General features: G+C 37.9%; 1 long non-coding RNA gene across 2 annotated transcripts in view; it reads right to left on the bottom strand.

Moving 5' to 3' along the window:
• The window catches only part of LOC144017676 (uncharacterized), a 121,270-nt gene that overhangs the window by 11,971 nt on the left and 88,925 nt on the right, over nt 1–20,374 (bottom strand). The window contains exon 7 of one of the 2 annotated variants that reach the window (XR_013283229.1): nt 10,823–11,533. The exons of the other annotated variant lie outside the window; for it this stretch is intronic. This is a non-coding gene — a long non-coding RNA (uncharacterized LOC144017676). Of the gene's footprint in view, nt 1–10,822; nt 11,534–20,374 lie in introns of those variants that run through there. 2 annotated transcript variants of the gene reach the window in all.

The raw sequence follows: 20,374 nt of genomic DNA, 5'->3' as shown, positions 1-20,374 counted from the left end.
ATTCAATCTCTGGTGTAATAACCTTATTTATTGATTGATTGAATTTTTATTATTTATGTATGTATGTATGTATGTATGTATGTATTTATTTATTTATTTATTTATTTATTTATTTATGTGTTTATTTTGTATTATTATCATTATTAATTCAATGTCTGGTGTAATAACCTTATTTATTCATTGATTGAATTATTTTTTATTTTATTATCTGTTCTCATTGCTGCTGGACATGTACATTTCCCAGAGGGGGCCATCCCAAAGGGATCAATAAAGACAAGTCTAAGTCTAAGTCTAAAAACAAAATTCTGTGATACCTAATATGGTATGCATGTATTTGAATTGAATTATTTTTCTGTTTAATCATGGTTGCTCAAATTAAAAAAGAAAAGCCCCATATACGTACTGTACAGTACAGGAGCTTCTCAATTAGAATTTTCATGTCAATAGTTACATTTAAAAAGTGAACCTCACTCACAAATATATTAAATTAGACCAATCGCTACCACATTTTTGCATGAAAATGACAACAATGACTTTTCTATGCATCTTGGGTAATAAAAAGATTTGAATATAAATGCAACTCATTATTATCTTAGCTCAAGCCAAATGTACGAAACAGACAACATACAGATCGAGAATGAGCTCTGCCAAGTCAGAATTTGGATCTGCGCCTTCATTGATATATCCATCTCGTGTGTATGCCGAAATGTGCCATATTAAACCTCACATTTTTCTGTGATTAGTTAAGGAAAATGTAAGTTAAAAAAAAACAGCGTTCCTAATCTCAAGAACAAAAGTTTCCTCTGATAGAATATTTAACAATCGTTTCACAAAGTTTACTGGAAGTGAGTTCAGCAGCTGGTTGATGACTTCATCTTTCAAATTGTAATCATTCCATCCTAACAATACGATGTGGTGTCCAAACTGCGGCCCGGGGGCCATTTGCGGCCCGCCCTCCATTTTTCCAAAAATAAAATAAATAAATAAAATAAACAAAACAAAAAATGTTTGGAGATGGTCAAAGTAAGAAGGGAGGGTATCGAAAAACAGGTGCCATGAAAGGTTATTTTAGTTAACTAAAACTAATGAAAAAACTAAAACTAAAATTCCAAAACACCGAAATAAAATAAAAACGAAAATGCTTTTTAAAAAGCGAAAACTAACTCAAACTAACTATAATTATAGCAAACATGTCGTTCGTTTTAGTCTTTGGTAATTAATTTAATGCATCAGCCTTTGGGGATGATTTAAAATGTGATTTTTTTTTTTTTTTTTTAGTTTTATTTTGATATAAACCGGAATAATGACGCTTGAAAGTATGTCACACAGAAGTGATGTCATCTAGCAGCAGCCAATAGAAAAGCACCAAAAGATGACGTTGCTCCCATGCTGTTTTTTAAATAGTGTGCACAAGTAATACACATAAAAAAAAAACTAATACTAATACTGAAACTCACGAACTGAACTAAAACTAAGCATTTTTTTTTAAAGAAATAAACTAATAAAAACTCAAATGAAAAAATCCAAAACTATAATAACCATACTGCCATATTACAAATAAATTGGTTTATATACTGTAGCATTTTTCTAAATATGCAAAAGCACAAATAAATTATTTGTACAATTTTTAGGACTAAACAATTTCTCTTCATAACATTATGTGGCCCTTGCGTACTGCTGATTTTCTGGCTGTGGCCCTCAAATGAAATAGTTTGGACACCCCTGCTATAGAGTAGAAAAGCAAAATTTTGTAATCTTCAGACATGAACATAAAAAAAAAAAAAAAAAAAAAGGAAATAAACAACGGTAAACCAGAATTTCTCACAATTTCTCAAGAACTCACCCAAGCAGGAAGTTACCGTGTCCGAAAAAGCCGTTCACAACGTTGTTGCGAATAACGATTAAGACGCGTAGCGACGTCTGCGCGACAATTTCTTTTCACACACCGGTCGCATTCTTGCCTCTGTTTACGTCTCTTGTGCTACCTCAGATGACACACGAGGTTGTCGTTAACCGCCCCATCCCGCATTTGTATATTACACACAGGACAATGAGACGGTAAACGGCGGGAATGAGCCTTTGATGTCCAGTGTGTAAGGGCTAAACAAAATACTAAAAAAAACAAAAAAAAAACGCCGTCCATGTCCATGGCATTCCGCAATCCAAAAAAATAATTTGCATGACGGTGTCTGGTGCAACGTATGAAATACATTTTGGACAGCAACAATTGCTTGTTAAAATGTGTTTACCCTTTAAATACGGATATATTATCCAACCTGCGTTATGACTCGGAAAATTGCGTTGTTTGTATGAAGTAAAGCGAAGAGAATACTTTATTTTTATATGTAATTTTTCCTGAATTTTTGTGTAATATCCTTATGTCCAAAGGGGAAAAAATGGTTACATGTCTGTTGTATTTATAGAACAGCAACATGGAGAAAAGGTGGGAAATTGCAAACTGAAAACTAAGTTCCTCCAGAATATTTTTAGACTAATATATCATAATTGCTCATTTTTTAATATTTTTGAAATGCAAAAAAAAAATAAAAATAATAATAACATTCAGCAAACAACAAGAGTGCAGTTTCCTCGATTCAACTTTTGTGGATTACGGTCATTTGGATGCGTGACGATTTTACGCAGATGTTAAGAGAAAAAAAATAGCACACATTTTGTAGTTGTGGGAATGCTTCAGCATTCCCACATATGTTATTGTGATTTTTGTTCTCCACACTTTTTTGCCGCATAACAAATCCCACATAATACTTCCAATTTACATTGTTCAAATTTCAACTAGCTTCAAAAATTCACGCCTCCCGGGGTATATATCGTGTGATTCCACATTACTTACAGTATTTGCACAATTTCACATTTAATATTAACTTTTCAACATTCATTTTCAATGGGACAGACATTGAACTTTTTCTAAGTATCACTTTTCACGTCCACTTCCATACATATAACTTATCATCATTACCAGGTGTCTGATACTGCTCAGTGGCACAGTTGCTAGAGCGCATTGTACAGTAACCAGGAGGTGATAATTTCATAATTTATCTCTCAATTAACTTCATAACCATTCCACATACATTCAAATCTTAGCATTCACCTATTAGCATTCCTCATTCAGCATTCCCGCGCAATTTCTCAAGAAATTGCACTTAAGTCTAGTTTTCATTGATATTGTAATTAAGTCAAATTACTTGGGCAATTATGCTATAGAATGACAATATTCTCAATTAAATGTTTTGTTCACACATTATTTACTGCTAAATTAAAGGCATACTTCACTTATTTAGCCCATTATAGCAATAAAAAGTTAATATTTTGTCTATAATTAATTTGATACTTTCATTATTTTTCATGTACAATTAGTACCTTTACAAACACATTTTGCAACTTGCTGTCGACTGAAAATGACATCACAAGGGCTCAGCTAACCAATCACATCTCACCTGTTTTTTAGGTTTGGCCATGTGATATTCACAAGCTGAGCTGTGATTGGTTACCTGAGCCCTTGTGATGTCATTTTCAGTCAACAGCAAGTTGAAAAATGTGTTTTTAAAGGTATTAATTGTACATGAAGAAATAATTAAAATATCAAATTTATTATAGCCAAAATATTAATGTTTGATTGCCAAAAATGGAAAAATAAGTAAAGTATCCATTTAAGGAAAATGCTAGGAAAAATATTACTCGTAATTAGGCTTTACACGATCAGGATTTTTTGGCTGATCAGTGAATTTGAAGGAACTGGTAAACAATCACCGATTAGATTAAAAGATGGAACAATATATCTATTAAAACATCTTTGATATTTACTCTACCGTCAGCTGCCGCCACGAATAGCTAAAACCCCCACGTATAATTGAGGTAAATTGAAATGAAAAAAAACTAACAAACAAACAAAAAATAAAAAAATAAATTAAAAAAATGATGATAAACATTAAATATAACGTAGTGTCTTATTTCGTGGAGCCGATCAATGACGAGATTGATCGATGGGCAAATTAAAACATTACAGCCGATCACTGATTTTGCAAACTGTCAGATTCCACTCATAATGTTACGAGTTAAAAGAAATCCATGCTGAATATTTTCACAAAGTCTTCCGTGTTTTTGTGGGAAAAGATTTAGCAGTTTTTGCGTAACCTTTTGAAAAACTGAAACGGTGATCATTACGGGTGCGCCAAAAAAATCCATTCATAAAAGAATCGAGATTCTCGTTCATTAATCGAATCGATATTAATATCCAAAAATCGATTTTATTTAAATTAGAAATGAAGAAGAAGGGGAAAAGGCAGTTTTTGTGGAAAAAGGCACATGCAATTCAAAATTAATGAATGTTTAAACAAAAAAAGACACTTTAATGTCTCTATTTGTCATTTTGTCTTGCAAAGCAGACTGGAGTAGATCATGACAATTTTTTGCATATCTGTAAATTGAAGCAGAAATCATTTGTCAATCAAATAATTACAAAAAATTATTATGAATTGAATCGTAGACCCAAAAATCGTAATCGAATCGAATCGTGAGACAGTCAAAGATTCCAGCCCTAGTGAATATTATCATGAATTTGCGGCATAAAAATTGTTGGGTCAGCCATTATTCAATGTCGGTGAGAAAAAAAAAATCCCCAAACACAAATTTGTTATTTATATTCATGTATAATTCCTTGATGAATGTTGGAAAACGCATTCATAACACTGATGTCATAGTTTTGTTTTGTTTTTGACATGCTTCTAACGCAACACTGTATGCTTTCCAAGTGATATGAATATTAACATTGTGCTACTAGTTGAACTGTGGCTTATTTTTAATTTACTTAAGAGAATATAATCTGTAACTTTCAAATCCTATCAGAGCGGTAAACACCGCTCCATGTTTCAGTTGAGTGGTGAAAGAGGAAGAGCTTAAAAAGTACATTTAAAAATCAAATTTGGCAGTCAGTTCTTGTTCCAACAGGATTAAAAAAAAAAAGTCTTTCATTGGATATAAATATATGCAAAGCGAGTGGCGTGGTGATCTGGGTGCCAGAGGTGGCGCTTTACTCGGGATATTCTGGCTTGGGCCTGTAAGGGACATAAATTAACATGAATTAACACATGCATGCAAAGAAAATAATTAATTCAAGTTATCAGTCACCTCTTCCCTTCCAGGAATCTGATTGACAAGATAAAGTAATGTGCAAACTGCTTTTTTCAAAAGCTTAACAGCCTGGAGCCGCCCCTCCTATTTAGTTAGTCATTCCCTCAGTATCACACCCGGAATCTGTCATTTCACAATTTTCTGCCGTCATGCATATGTGCCGCTCGCACCGCTCCGCTCCGGCGACTGCCATGTAGCGCGTTGACACGGCGGGTGACACCATTCACGTCCAGCGTTCGCGTCCATATACGGCACGCATCGCAGGCAGGCGGGTCAAGAATATGGTACATTCTGTTCCCTCACCGCTTTTTCAGGCGCTGCAATGTCGGTACATTGTTACTACACTGGATGTATGTTAAAAAGAAAAGATAGCATTTAACAGATTTTTTGTAAACAGTTTTCCAGTGAAATATATTTCTTTTTCCGCACAAATGTTGACTTGTGTGCTTTCATTATATAAGATGCATAAGAGCAAGAAGAGGCAGAGAAGGTCTCCAACTACTGCAGCTGCAGTTACAATCGTTCCAACGGTGAGTATCGTCGTGTGTTGTTTGTGTTGCTGCGCCGTGTCTGTTGAAGTAGCATTTACGTATTTAAAGTTTTACAGTTACCATGACATCTATTAGGGGTGTGCCAAAAAATCGATTCATAAATGAGAATCTCGATTCTTTTATGAATCGAATCAATATTAATATCCAAAATCCAATTTTATTTAAATTAGACATGAAGAAGAAGAGGAAAAGGCAGTTGTAGCCCACATGCTGTTTTTGTGGGAAAAGGCATTTACTATACAAAATTAATAAATGTTTAAAAAAAAAAAAGACACTTTGGAGTACACTGGAGTAGAACATGACAATGTTGTGCATATCTGTAAATTGAAGCAGAAATCATTTGTCAATCAAATAATTTTGAATCGAAAATCGATTTTGAACCGAATCGTAGACCCAAAAATGGTAATCAAATCGTGAGACAGTCAAAGATTCCCAGCCCTAACATCGATGCTAATTTACTGGGGCCCGTGTATGGTGTTTCATATTATATGTTAGCATTAAGCTAACAGACTTTAGTTAGATGAAATGATAATAGTTTGGTTGAAGGTTCACTTATTTAGCCCATTATAGCAATAACACGTTAATATTTTGTCAATAATTAATTTGATACTTTCATTATTTTTCACGTACAATTAGTACCATTAAAAACACATTTTGCAACTTGCTGTCGACTGAAAATGACATCACAAAGGGCTCAGCTTGTGAATGTCACATGACCACACCTAGAAGGTGAGCTGTGATTGGTTAGCTCAGCCCTTTGTGATGTCATTTTGAGTCGACAGAAAGTTGCAAAATGTGTTTTTAAAGGTACTAATTGTACGTGAAAAATAATGAAAGTATCAAATTAATTATTGACAAAATATTAACTTGTTATTGCTATAATGGGCTAATTAAGTGAAATATCCCTTTAAGTATACATAGTTTAATGATCTTTTGGTTTATTACGTTATACAGTGACCTTCAATTGGGGGGTTAGCTTGACCTGTGAGTACTTTAGACGTGTGTATGTTTTTTGTTTGTTTGTTTGTTTGTTTTTTTCATAAGTTCAACCGTTCTTTGATTAATTAACTGTTTGAGAGAGCTAAAACTATTCTAAAAACATTTCTCTAGGACGCTTTATATAGCCGATTTTCACATTGCGGGTGTGTCTGGAACGTATTTTTTCTGTGACAAACGGCGGTTCACTAGAGTTAATAAAATAGTTTCCTGAATCCAAAATTGTATTCTTTATATCATCTACTCACTTATTTTTCTGAAAATTGTTTTTGTATTTTTTACCCCCCCTGCAAACCTGATAGAACTCCAATATAAACCTAAATATGATCATTACGTTCCAGGCCACGCCCACAATAAGTGAAATCCACATGATAGAAATATCATCTTTAAATGCTCTAGCATTTACAACACACTTTTTCAATTAATAATAATAACAATAATACAAACACATTTAAATATGTAACTATATACAGAGAGATAGAGAGTGCAAATGAAATGGATAATACAAAAATATTGTAAAAACAATTTAACGATGTACCGATCCCTCTTAAAGTAATCCGATTCCATTTTTTTTTTAAATAAACTAATAAATATATCATCTTATAATATACATCAATAATCATGCCGAAAGATGTAAACTATACAATTAATGTACAGGTGTCACTTTCTGTAGGCATAAAAAGCACGATTTTAGCAGTTGATATACCGGTAATATTTTTCAACAAAAAGTAGGCTGGGCTGAAATACTTCCTGTTTCCTCTTCTTCTTCTTCTTCTTCTTCTTTCAAATGTACACCATCTCAAACTAAACTAGCGTGTCTCCATCTAGCGGTCGGTAGGGGAATTACACCCAATATAAACAAAGGGCTACACCAAAATGGACGTATTAAAAATAAAAAATAAAAATAAAAAAAAATCTAGGAAAATAGCAGAATGTGAAACTGGAACCCGGAATGGAAGTGTATGTCGTTGTTATAGCAGACCACCATTATATTTTTAAGCACCCACATTACAGTTTGGGAATCCTAAAGAAATGTCACTCTCTGGAGGTGATACAACACATTAAGAGTATAACGTAATAATGCATTCCTCATTCTACTACAGATCCTTAACTCTTTCACGACCAGCCATTTTAGAAAATTTCAAAATTTTCAATACCCACGTGATATTACGTTCAATAATGTTCAATATTATATAAGCCGAATCTACCAAATGACAGAATGGAATAGAATACTTTTCGCCCCATCCCGTTCTTTTATAATTGACAGTAGAAAAATGTAGGTTTGCCAAAATACAGCCATTTCTCCCATGGACTCTGAAACTGTGTTTATTTCATATAAAATGGGGCAATGATGTCGTCTACCGGTGGTTGGGCATCAGTAAAGTTTGACATTTACAGTGGAGCATAATCAGATTCTTCCCATTTATCTCCACTCTGAAAAATTATAATTGACAAGTATACTTGTCACCGGGCGTGAATGAGTTAATGTCGCACACTTTGAAATTATTGGAAAAACAAAAACAAAAAACCTCAAATCCCCTTCAATAGTCAGAGTTGGAGTGCTAAACCTGAAAAAACAAAACAAAAACTTTGTCACAACTAATGTGGAATTCTACCTTAACTGAACGTTTGGGGACTCCAAATTTTTGCTGTATTTAGTTTAATTTAGCATCACGAAGATGATTCTATCATGAATTTTATTGAAGATTTGTACAGAATTATCTCAAATATACATTCGGGCGCTGAAAACTTATTTAAACCATGACAAATGTAAGGAATGTCATCTTGAATCATCTCAAGGTAAGTAAAATTATTTCTTTGTAATAAATACAAACAATTACAGTATGTTTGAAAGAACATATACTTTATTTGACATTTGGTTGAAAGTCCACAACAACAACAAAAAAGTGTCGTGAGGAGTTTATCGCGCACAAAAGTAGTTCTGTTAGTTGCCGGCGCGGTGTCAGCCGGTCCCGGCCCCATGCGGCCCTTCACCGTTCAGGCCTGCTTGCAAAGTGACTGCGGCCGGGCACATGGCACATTGTTCGCAACTGACCCCCCCACCCGCACCCGCCACCCCCTCCATCTCTGTGAAAAGAGTTATGCTGTCTGTTTTGAATGGACAGCGTTTTGCTTTGTGTGCGCCACCAAAAAACAGAAGGCAAAGTTAGTCAGCAAGTTCTGATTCTTCGAGCCCTCTTTTCTTTTTTTTTCTTTCTTTTTTTTGTGTGTGTACGCAAGTGTGCCACAATGTTGTCCTCTGTGTTCCATCCGAACGGCGCGCTGAAGGTAGGAACGCTCCGCTTCCACCGGCTACAAAGTATAGAAGGGACCCGCCCGCGTGTGCGCGCGTGATCAGATAGTTGTCATTGGCTCGCTTCCAAACAAGTACAATGATCACACGGGGTTAGAAAGTGTGCAACAAAATGCCAGAGTGCGCCGACGCTGAAATATTCATACGCTTTTATCTGATCTATTTCCTAACCACGAGGTTGTTTTTTGCCTGCGAATCGCTGGCACTTTTCATATTACCTGGAGGCAAACGGTATATAGATTTATACAAGTTATTTACAACAAGAGCCAAGCCATTCCTCTGGAAACTAGGCTGCAGATCAAAGGATTGTTTTGATCTCGACTTAGCATATTTGTTTAACCTAGCCAGTGATTCTGAAAAGTGCACGAGCTTTTCGGTGATATGCAGAGCACCCTTTATCCGTCTTTTTCTTCTGTTCGCTCTGGATTTAAGTACTTTCTGTATTTAGGAGACAACTGGATTTGCCAGCTTTTGAAATGTAGTTGCCCACTGCTAGCAGTCTTGGCACTCGGAAATAGATAACTAGGTGCGTTCCGCCGCTAATCCTGATCGGCCTTGTAATAGTATTTGTGGACTGTACTGCGCTCAATTAGGGCATAATGTGCTATTTTTATTTTCCTTTACGTTGGATTAAATGTGAAATGTGTTTGTTTTTCTTCCACGTTCCCAAGCTTCTGTTTACTGTTTGTTTTTTTCCCCCTGTATTGTTTTAGTAGTGCACTCAAAACAAAAACAATGTTGAAATGCTGTGTAAAAACACATGCCAGGGCAATCAGAACAGTTTCTGGAATGCTTAAGAGAATGCATCTGCACACAATGCCCTAATTCTCTCCTAAGCTGGCCATACGCGGTGCCATTTGAGAAGTTACATTCTGACTCGCGCTGTTTGAGACAATCGGCGGCGCTAACGATCGAAGCGCTCGCTTATTCGGACCGACGGAGTCACTATTCGACAGCTGTAAATTTGGATCGTTGCTGTTAAGGGTGCTACAATTTGATTATTGAACGATTATCATGATTATCACGATTTTCAATGCATCTTTTTTCCTCGATTTTTTTTTCTTACTTTGCGGCTACTTCATACTTTTAAGGCACATTTGTCAGTATTCATTAATTAAAGTAGCCAAACCAATTTATGTTGATTACTTTTTATTTCCAATCACCAAATGATCCAACAGGAACGATGGAAACGATGCCCATACAACACAATGCAGCCCTTAAGCTGCTCTTTTTCACAAGAAGGTGTAAAAACAATAGTTTCAAGGGCAGTACTTTTCAAAAATAGATTTCTCTATTACAGCAAAATAAGATTTACTCCACATTTTCTGGAAAATATTAAACAAAAAGTGCCTTTAGAAATAAATAAGAATTCTTTGAACCAAAATACTTTGTGTTTTCACAGATTTCTGTACTTTTAGCAGCGGTAGTGTTCTGTCATTAAATTATTATGGAAAATAATTTTTCAATTTTTTTATGAATCATAATCTAATCGTCACGTGTCAAACCTCGATGAATCTAATAATCGATGTATTTGCACACCCCTAGTTGTTAGCATGCCCTGCGATTGGCTGGCAACCAGTCCAGGGTGTCCCCCGCCTACTGCCCAGAGCCAGCTGAGATAGGCGCCAGCACCCCCCACGACCCTTGTGAGGAATAAGCGGTCAAGAAAATGGATGGATGGATGGATAGTTGTTAGCATTTAAAAATGTTGCCTATTGTACAAATGTATCAAAAGGAAATGACAACATTCCAATGCTACAAACAAGGCTAACAACGTAGCATTGTGCAAATGTGAGTGAAAACTTGCTGATTTGAAAACAAATCAAGAAGACAACATTGTGGAGTCACTGTTTTAATGCTAAAAACATGACTAGTAGCCACAAAGTGCTTGTATTAACTGTGAGTAACTTGAGCAGTGCCAAAAAACTGTAAGTAAATATCCCAAAGTAGTACCTAGCTGTCAATGCTAATCTTGTATCGTCAAAATACAGCAATAGCGTGTCAACTTAAACAACAACAAAATACATCCACATTAAATACAAAGTATTTGAAAAGCACTAGATATTGTTAGCTTAGTAGAATAAAAAGTCATTTTTAACTTACTGTCTGTCACCTTGTCAATTAAAAAAAAAAAAAGGCAACATTCTTGCTAAAAAAGAAATCCCGTTTTTCTTGTCTGTGTAAATTCTCAGTTTTTCATATCATGGCACTCCACAACGGTTGAACCCAGGCAACTGAACACTTCTTGTTTGTTGATTTCTTTTTCTTCATGTTTTCTGTAATTGTTCAAAAGTGACTCAGTTGGTTCTGCTTTTAGGTTAGCGCTAGCCTCCAATATTGGTAGATAAAATAAAAACAAAACAATTGTCGATAGCATCCAGAAGAACCATCATTTAAACCACAGGGAGAAGGGTCAGTCCAGGCCAACAATCGGTTGAATTATTATTGCTACATTGGACGATTTTGTCATTTTCATCCATTTGGGCATTGTTTCAGGAGTTCAGTAAATGTAAACGCAGTGGTACTGTTGAAAAAAAAGATAAAAAAATTAATAAAAGAATTGCTGACAATTAGGTTTTAAATGATCAAAATGCAGATTTTTGTCAAGCTTGATTCTGATCTGAGGAAGTCAAATTCCCGACATTGCATCGTAATAGAACGGCTTGGAAACAAAACAATCCCTTGAACAATGTCGATTTGAGGGTCAAAAATGGCACACAGTCAAGTAGTTTGCATAAGAATATGTGATCACAAGAAGGTGTGCGCACTTACCTCCGTGCTTAATTTTTTCATTTGCTTCTTATCTTTGACCGCCAAAAACGTTTAATGACGTATGCTAAAATCTTAATGAATGCCGCCATAAACGTTAATTGACGTTTACTAAGTTTTTTTTTTTTTTCTCTTTCCATGGGGAGTGCAACGTCTTGTGCAGCACTGCCTGCTCAATGAGTTGTGGAATCAAAAACACCCACTAACTATGCCAGCAGATGGCAGAATTATATCTTTTTTTTCAAAGCGATATATATTTGTGGAGTATAAATTAGGGTGTAACACAAACCGGTTTGAACAGGATTTATTATTAATTTTTTTTATGAGTGTGAATGCATCAAATTAAACCGGCATGTTTACACTGGTGACAGTTTCATTCAAACGTATGTAAAAATTACAATAAAATAAAAAAAGTCATTGCCACACACCCTCTTTGAATTAAGCCGTACCTTTATCGTATCGAATCGTAATCCCACTGAGTTGAACCGATTCGAATCGTTCCACTTTCATATCGAACCGTCCTTGAATTCTTTTGCATCCCACGTATCGAAAACTGTATTGAGTCGTCTTTTATGGAGAGATCCACACCCCTACTATATATTTCCTGTAATTATGACAGCTTAGACTAGTGATACGCTAAACCCAGTGGCGTCAAACATAAGGCCCGCGGGCCAGATCAGGCCCGCAAAGTGGTTTAATCTGGCCCGCGAGATTATTTTGTAAAATTAAAAAAAAAATGTAATGTCGGACTAATTAATCAGCCAGCCACAATCAAAATATATAAAATTTGTAATTTCACAATCAGTCCTCAGATGAGCAATGCAACTTGTAGGGGAGAATCGTCCTGGATGTCATTATTTTACACACACCTTAAAGTTACAGTTTGTTTATTATTATTATTATTAGTAGTAGTAGTATTTTTTTTTCTTTTATCGTAGCCCGACAAACATGTTAAATACAACCCAAATTCAATTACTGGTAACACGAATCGATATGACAAGTCCTTATAACGTCATTAACTGTGCCACGCAATGCATTCTGGGAACAATATATATGCAAAACAGGTTGATTTAACACGTCCAGAAATCAGTGTTGCCGCGTTCCATTTTCATTTGTATTATTTTTTTGGAGCAATATGATTACAGTTGAGCTCCGTAATTTATGGCTGGCACACAAATAGCAAAAATCTGCGTAGAATTGACGGCAATCGTTTATAAGTTATATACCGTTATATTTTACTGATGCGGCCCACTTGGTAACATTTTTCCCGCTAAACACTTCAGCGACACGCAACTAAATCCGTGTTATGTTGCCGCCGTCGGGAGTGGAAGTTAAAACTAGGCTCGTGTATCAAATCTTTGTGAAAGTCCAGTCATTCGAAAGTAAGACTCGGACGAGAAACTGGCTTCATTCGCGCAGTGCCAGCCCAGCTTTACTTCGGGTTTGGAAAAGATGAGCCCAGGTTTTAGTGGCAGCCAAAAAAAGGGGGCAGATGGCTCACAAGGGGGATAAACCTGGGAAGTCATGCTGTAAATGTGTTCTACAGAAAACAATGAAAGGAGCGGACAAAGCGATTGTGGCAAAGTCCTTTGGAAAACGGCAAAGCGGCTCTCCAAGGTCCAGCGCCGTGGAGAAGCCGGATGAGCCTCGCTCTCCTCGGACGAGAAGCCGTCCAGGAGCACCTGCGAGGACCCTCAAGTCGGCGAGAAAGCCGCGGATAAAAGTAGCGCATCGCCTCGACGCCCCGTTCATACCGCAACGTCCCCGAGCTTATTTTGTCTTGAGGCGATTTTAATTATTACTGCAGCCACTTGTTTTTTTTTTTGTTTTTTTTGCTGTTTTGACTCTCTGGCCCGCCACATCCGGCGAACAAACAGACCACATTGTTGGGCAGGAGAATTCCTTTTGGAGGCAAAGTGTGTCTCAGATGATACCGCGTTGCCAGGAAAAGACAAAGCAAAAAATAGCAAGCACAAAAACAGTCACAGGTGCATGGGAAAAAAAGAGGCAAGCGAGTGAATGGTCACCGCGGTCCCCGGGAGGTCTTTCAGTGTTAGCCAGTGCGGTGGGTGGACTTCTGACAAGGACGCTGGTGCGCAGCCAGGTGGAGTGTGTAACTGAGAATGGCGCCTGTTTATTCTTTTCACATGCTAATGCGGCTCCTGTGCGACTCGGGGAAAAAAAAAAAAAAGCGGCAAAAGTTTTTCTCTGAGTTAACATTTGTTGTTGTTGCAATACCTGCTCTTGTATCACAGTGGTGGGTTGATTCAAAGGCTCCCCCGCTCGCCTTTATGGGAGTTCTTGGGAGGGAGCCAAGGGACGGGGGATGAATAAATCCGCACTGTCCATCATGAAAAACATACACTTGCAGTGCAAACAGGTTCATATATTTGGCTTCCGCGTCCATGAATACAAATTTAATGATTCCATTCTGTTTTACACACAATTGTCAGAGGAGACAGTTTTGGCATACTTTTAGGATACCTACATTTTACCATTTCCAACTACATCCTGGTATTTCTCTAAAAAAAAAAAATCCAGGTCATTTTCCTTATATAGGTAATCCTCGGTTTATGATGTTTGGTGGTTGCATACGACGCAGAATAAACTGGTTTCCAGTATGCGAGTCAACCACCGGACTCAAGGTAAGAAATTTACCTTTTTTACTACATTTCTTACTAATATTGACTGTACCCGGCATTAGCATCATTTGCAGCTGGTCAATAGGGGGCGCTTGGGCACCACCCCGACACGTAGTCACCACGTGATTTTCCTTAATAAAGGGGCAGTTGGCACTTTTCAAACTGCTAGCAAGATTTGAATGCAGCCTCTCTTCACTACTCCATGCTCCCACTCGCGTCTCTGACAAATGCCACGCCCCTCACCAATGTAAAGCCAAGGCTGCTACAGCAGCTTGCATGATTTATTCATGATGGACTGTTGTGTGGTTAGCCTTGTTATGTCTCAAAAGCTGGCTATTTCCTTCTTTTTAGCTTTTGTTGCTATAGGATATTATCTATCTATCTATCTATCTATCTATCTATCTATCTATCTATCTATCTATCTATCTATCTATCTATCTATCTATCTAGCTATCTATCTATCTAGCTAGCTATCTAGCTATCTAGCTAGCTAGCTGGATTGTTGGACTATGTAGCTAGCTAGCTGGATTGTTGGACTTGTCAAGACGCGATCGGTGACCCGCATGCGCAGAAGATCGGCCAACTTGGATCGCTAACTACGGCAACCACACGATGACAAATACCTTTATATGCCTGCGCAGTCGTGCGCATTCGTAAAAACATGATACAACATGGGAAAAAAATAGATTGATGCATTTTGAAGTAACTAAGTAACTTTTAATCCTAAAAGATGAACATTTTACCTTTGACCTCATTACCTTATATGAGTCTGCGTTGTTATACTTTACAGTAAGTCTGCGGTGTGTGTGTTTTTACCATGAGCTACATTTATCGTGGGGGCACATGTGCCACCATGCGTTCAAACTCAGAAATCACATAAAGAGAAGGAAAAACAAAGAACACTGTAATATGGCTCAAAGTCTCAAACACAGTGTGTCATTGCCATAGTTAGCGATCCAAGATGGCGCATGCGGGTCACCGATTGTGCAGGGGTCACCGATCGCGTCTTGACAGCACTATGTAGCGAGCTAGCTGGCTAGCTAGCTGTATTGTTGGACTATGTAGCTAGCTATCTAGCTAGCTAGCTACATAGTCCAACAATCCAGTTTGATCAAATTATTAAATGGTAAATGGAGTGCAATTATATAGCGCTTTATCGTCATACGTTTCTAACGCCATATCCACTTATTTCTTTTAAACATATAGCCTACAATGGCCTGCCGACGTAGCATATCAACCCACGGAAAAGTTTTCCTTTTCAGTTTAAAATAACTTCCAAGATCCTGCCAGTGTTTTACCCTGGCCAACAGTCCCATTTTAAATCCATCCTCATCGTGTTGGGGCTTGTTGTAGCCTCGTGCTAGCTAGTGTTAGCGTTAAAAAGGGAGTCATCGAAGAGTGATGACATCAACGAGGTGCGACGGAAGATGTTCTGTTGAGTGTTGAGAAAAAAACGGGGCCGGCAGTTTTTCACTCCCAAAGCAAGTACGAGTTCCTGAGTTTTTGTCATGACGAAGAGTGTTGGAAACGCCTTTTACACACGACACGCTGCACTCGCGCTAAGCTAGTTCGTCTCTCAGGTCCCGCCAGCATCCATGTTTGCAAACTCCCTTTCGTTTGTTGCTAGGATGGGGTGAGAGGCCAACAGCGAGGTGTTAGGCTGCGAAACATTCTTTGCGAGGACAGCATTTGCTAACTAGATATTCCCATATTTCCGGGCGTCCACTCAAATGTAGCACGTAGCTAGCTTCTGCGCATATGCAATCCCCATGTAGAAGGGAGCGGGACATCCCATCCAAACTTTTCCCTCTGGCGACAATATGATATGACCACTGACCACCATATGACTGGATACCCGATAGCCCATACACGCTAGTGCAACCCGTCGAAGTCACAGGGCGGCCATCTTGTTACTCCCACCTTGCGAGCAGACTACTGTATAAAGTATACGTACAGATAGTTCGTTTGAAATTGGGAGGCGGGGTCGGGGGGTTTGTGCTGGGGTGGTCACTATTTTTTTAACAAGTAAAAAAATAAAAAATAAAAATTAACACGTGGATGGTATGTGCTACTTTGAAGATGACCCCTTTTTCTTTTATTGCTCAGTTTCACAAGTTTCCTCCTGTACTAAACATCATTAAGCATATAATTTATACATTTATTTAAGTCAAGTTGTAAAATGTCTGAAATCCTCTTGTTTATTTAAAACACCATAAATCATGCTGTTTCTACTAAGTACTGTCTCAAATGTTCTCCAATATTAATACTGTAAATGTATAGGATCGTATACCGAGAAATGTTTCTTGGGAGGAGCAATATGGCGGCCTTACGACCTCAAAAGTCCAGTCATATATTTTGATCCGTGGCTATGACGCATTCCGACTCGAATGAGAAAATTCTGATTCGGCATTCGTTTAGCACTCTGTATTAAGTATAAATTGTGAGTTGGAGGTCTGAATGAACATTTCATACGAGGCGGCATGATATGAATCATTCGACAATTGCCGATAACATCCACATGACAAATGTAATGCCTTATGCCAATATGGCCTCCCACCAGGGGCCTTTCTTTACCTTCTAGTACAAACCTGCTTCAAAAGCCTGCCATCTGCACTTCGAGGAACTCTTCTGCATAGCCATTAAAAAAAAAAGAAAAAGAGAAAGGCGCGGCGTCTCGAAGGACAGCGTTCCGATTTCAGCCTCTCTCTCCTGCATTACTGGGTGCTCATTGTAATTATAAGGGAGGAGTGTTGCCAAGCTAGCGCGCGGGATGCCAGGTGCACGCTAACCATCGGCGAGCGCTTTTTCAACAACTCCTGTCTGTATGCGACTGCGCCATTAGTTCACTGCAGCTTTCAGTCTTTTTTTGGAAGATAGTGGACGACTTTGCTGTGTTCCATTTTTTTTTTTCTCTTAAGCCGTCTTATAGGTTATGTGACTGCTGTGTGAAATTATATCCCGATACTGGCACTGCATCCTTGTGAGGGAGTCTTGTAAAATAGCTTTACTTAGCGCCTTTTTTTTTTTTTTTTTTTGCTGGCGTTTTCCGAAGATAGCAAAAGCACAAACGCCGTGATCGGATTAGCCGTTCGCCGAAATGATGTAACTCTTTTGTCTCTCTTGTGTGACATGCAGGTTTCCGTCTACGCTTTAAGTTCAGTGGTCATCACATCAATATACGCATAATCCGCGCAGTACAATAGCTGACAGCTCGAGTTAATCGCACGCGCGCAGATCCTGCCTCCGATTCTTTAAGGCATACCAGCCGTTTAATTTTTCAACTTTGCCTGTGTTTCCTCCGCGGCGAGATTGAAATTGCATGTGATGAGTGTGAAGTGTTTCCTTAAGCATCCATGTAGAGTGTGAGCTACCCGCTGCTGCCAAGTGGCAGCTCCAGCTTTTGCACCTGAGGACATTTTTCCCTTCGTCGTCGCAAAGGTGTGTCGAGACAAAAAAAAAAAAAAGCGGTAATTACGCAATTTATGACGGGGAATCGGCGAAGGCATCTTTGCAGATCACGCTTATTTACATTTTAATTATGACTATTACTTTTTTTTTAGTGTTTTTTTTTTTGGCTGTGGCTACCGCCAGCCCAATTCCTCCCCAGCACGAGAAAGAAGCACAAAAAATAAAAAATAAAAAATGTTTTCCACCGGCGCTTTAGATGCTTGTTTATCACTTTTAAATACCGTCATCTTTGCTGAAATCCCCTCTCAAAAGAACCTTTCACTTGCTGGAATAAATTCAAATTAAAATTTAAATCCCTCTTTGCATTTCTTCAGCCTTTTTTTTTTTTTAAATAGCTGCCTCCTTTTTAGAAAGCTGTTTATGTAGTGATCTGCTCATAATCCAGTTTGTTTCTCAACAGCGAAAAAGCACACATGCGCGCGCACGCACGCACACACAAACAGAAATCGTATTATCACTATCTTGGAGAGATGATGCGAGAAATCAGGGAGTATAAATGTCTGAGGATCTGCGCAAGTTTTCAAAAGTTGCCGGGCTTAAGCACGCAAACCAAAGAATACTTTTATTTGACTTGATGAAGATGCAGGAATACAAGGCGCTTTGGTAAATACTTGACATTTTTGTATTTTTTTTTTTCCTTCATCCGCGCGTAGATTATACGTCTTGTGTAGTGCTGATGGATAGCACCAGCGACACACGATTGGAAGATTAAACCCGCCTAATCTGACGAGGTGGTCACCTACCAGCAGCCAGCAAATACACAAAAACAATATCCAATCAGAAATGCAACACTCGGCAGACGTTTACATGCAGTGCCATTTTGATGAGAGTCCGTTTAAGATGGCGGGCGAAGGAGGCCAACCCCCGTTGGGGGGGGGGGGATATTTGATTTGTGAGAGCGCGATTGCAAGTATTGTTTGGACACAAATGACAATCGTGTCTCGGGAAAGTTGAGCAAGATGGAAACAAAAGCAAAATCAATGAGCGCCCGCGTTAATCAGTCCAAAAAGCCAAGAAACTTAATCAGTTGCTTTGTTCGACTCAAAGGGAGTTTTGTTTGCTTGCGCAATCACAAATTGCAAATCGTCTGTTCAGCGTGTACTTATGTACTCAACGTGATTTTAGTTTACTCAAACGACTCTTCACATTTGTCATGTTCCAGTTAAACCCGTAATTATTCATGACCTGGCCAAAGTGATTATTGGCTGAATGTTTTTTTTTTTTTCCCCCACACTCTGTAATTGTGTAAAACCTTTATTTATTTATTTATTGTTTTACAATAAAAAATGTACGGCTGTGGGGTTTAATTTCAATTCTTTAAAGAATTCTTAAAAAAAACAAAAACAAAACAAAACTGTTATATTTCTTTCATGTCATGACCTGCAGCCAAACTTGGACAAACACTGACTTAGAGGTAGTTTTACTTTGGTTTTCACTTGCTTGATATTTGTTGGCGAAATCTCAAGTAATTTGCACACTTTCAAATATTAGACTAATTATGCGATAGTTGTCCATCACCTCGAGTTCCCGCCATTGAGGCCTCACAAATGAACTCTTTTACTGCCAAACGTTATCCAAAAAGACAACCCCTAGATTGCCAACCGATTTAAATCATTTTTACTCATCTTTCTAGGCAAACAGAATATAAAAGATGGCCTGTAAAGCTGAGTCCATTTTGTTCTGTATTTTACAGGAGATGAATTCTATACAGGGATCTAAGAAAGCTATTAAAACTATACTATACTACATATACTTTATATTTGATGATTTTACATTAATTCCAATATTTTACTCAAGAAATATCAGTTACAAGCTGTAGAAAAAAAAGTCGAGGCAGAATTAGGAAAATGCGATTAATCGCGATTAATTACGGAAAAGTGTGTGATTAATTGTTTAAAAAAAAAATAATCACGTGACGGCACTGCAAGAAAAAATGTAACTTCTCGAAAATGTTTCACTCTTTCAGATTTTTGCGGAACGGGATGGACTGAAAACCACATTCGTGAGGTAGTTTCATACCGATGTGTACAGGATGCTTCTCTGTCTGAGCAGCTCCAAACACACACGCAGATCGGATATGACTGTCCGTGACGTCACTCTATGCGCCAGACCACAAGTACTGTCCAAATCCCATCGGTCCCACCTGTCCGATCGGTTCCTTGCATATGCAACCGGAAAGAGCGAATTATTGCCCGGTTGTAGCCACAGAGCCGAGGTCGTAATACGAATGTGTACATTTTATGATCCTCACGTTTAAAACGCTTGCGAGGAACCAGTCAGGCAGTACGGAGCAGTAAAAGATATCGCGATAATATGACGTCAAACACGACACGTGCTGGGTGGCACTTCAGTTTGACGTCGTTTCTAGTGCAACCTGTCATGCATCAATAACTCTTTTACTGCCACAAGTTGTCAAAAAAAACCTTTGATATGACAAAGGCTTTGATCATTCACGAAAAGAGATACAATCTGCTGGCCATAGTTAG

Source organism: Festucalex cinctus, chromosome 1 (assembly GCF_051991245.1).
Source record: "Festucalex cinctus isolate MCC-2025b chromosome 1, RoL_Fcin_1.0, whole genome shotgun sequence".
Lineage (NCBI taxonomy): Eukaryota > Metazoa > Chordata > Actinopteri > Syngnathiformes > Syngnathidae > Festucalex > Festucalex cinctus.
The sequence above is the reverse complement of the archived record's forward strand: the minus strand, read 5'-3'. Positions and strand labels throughout refer to the sequence as shown.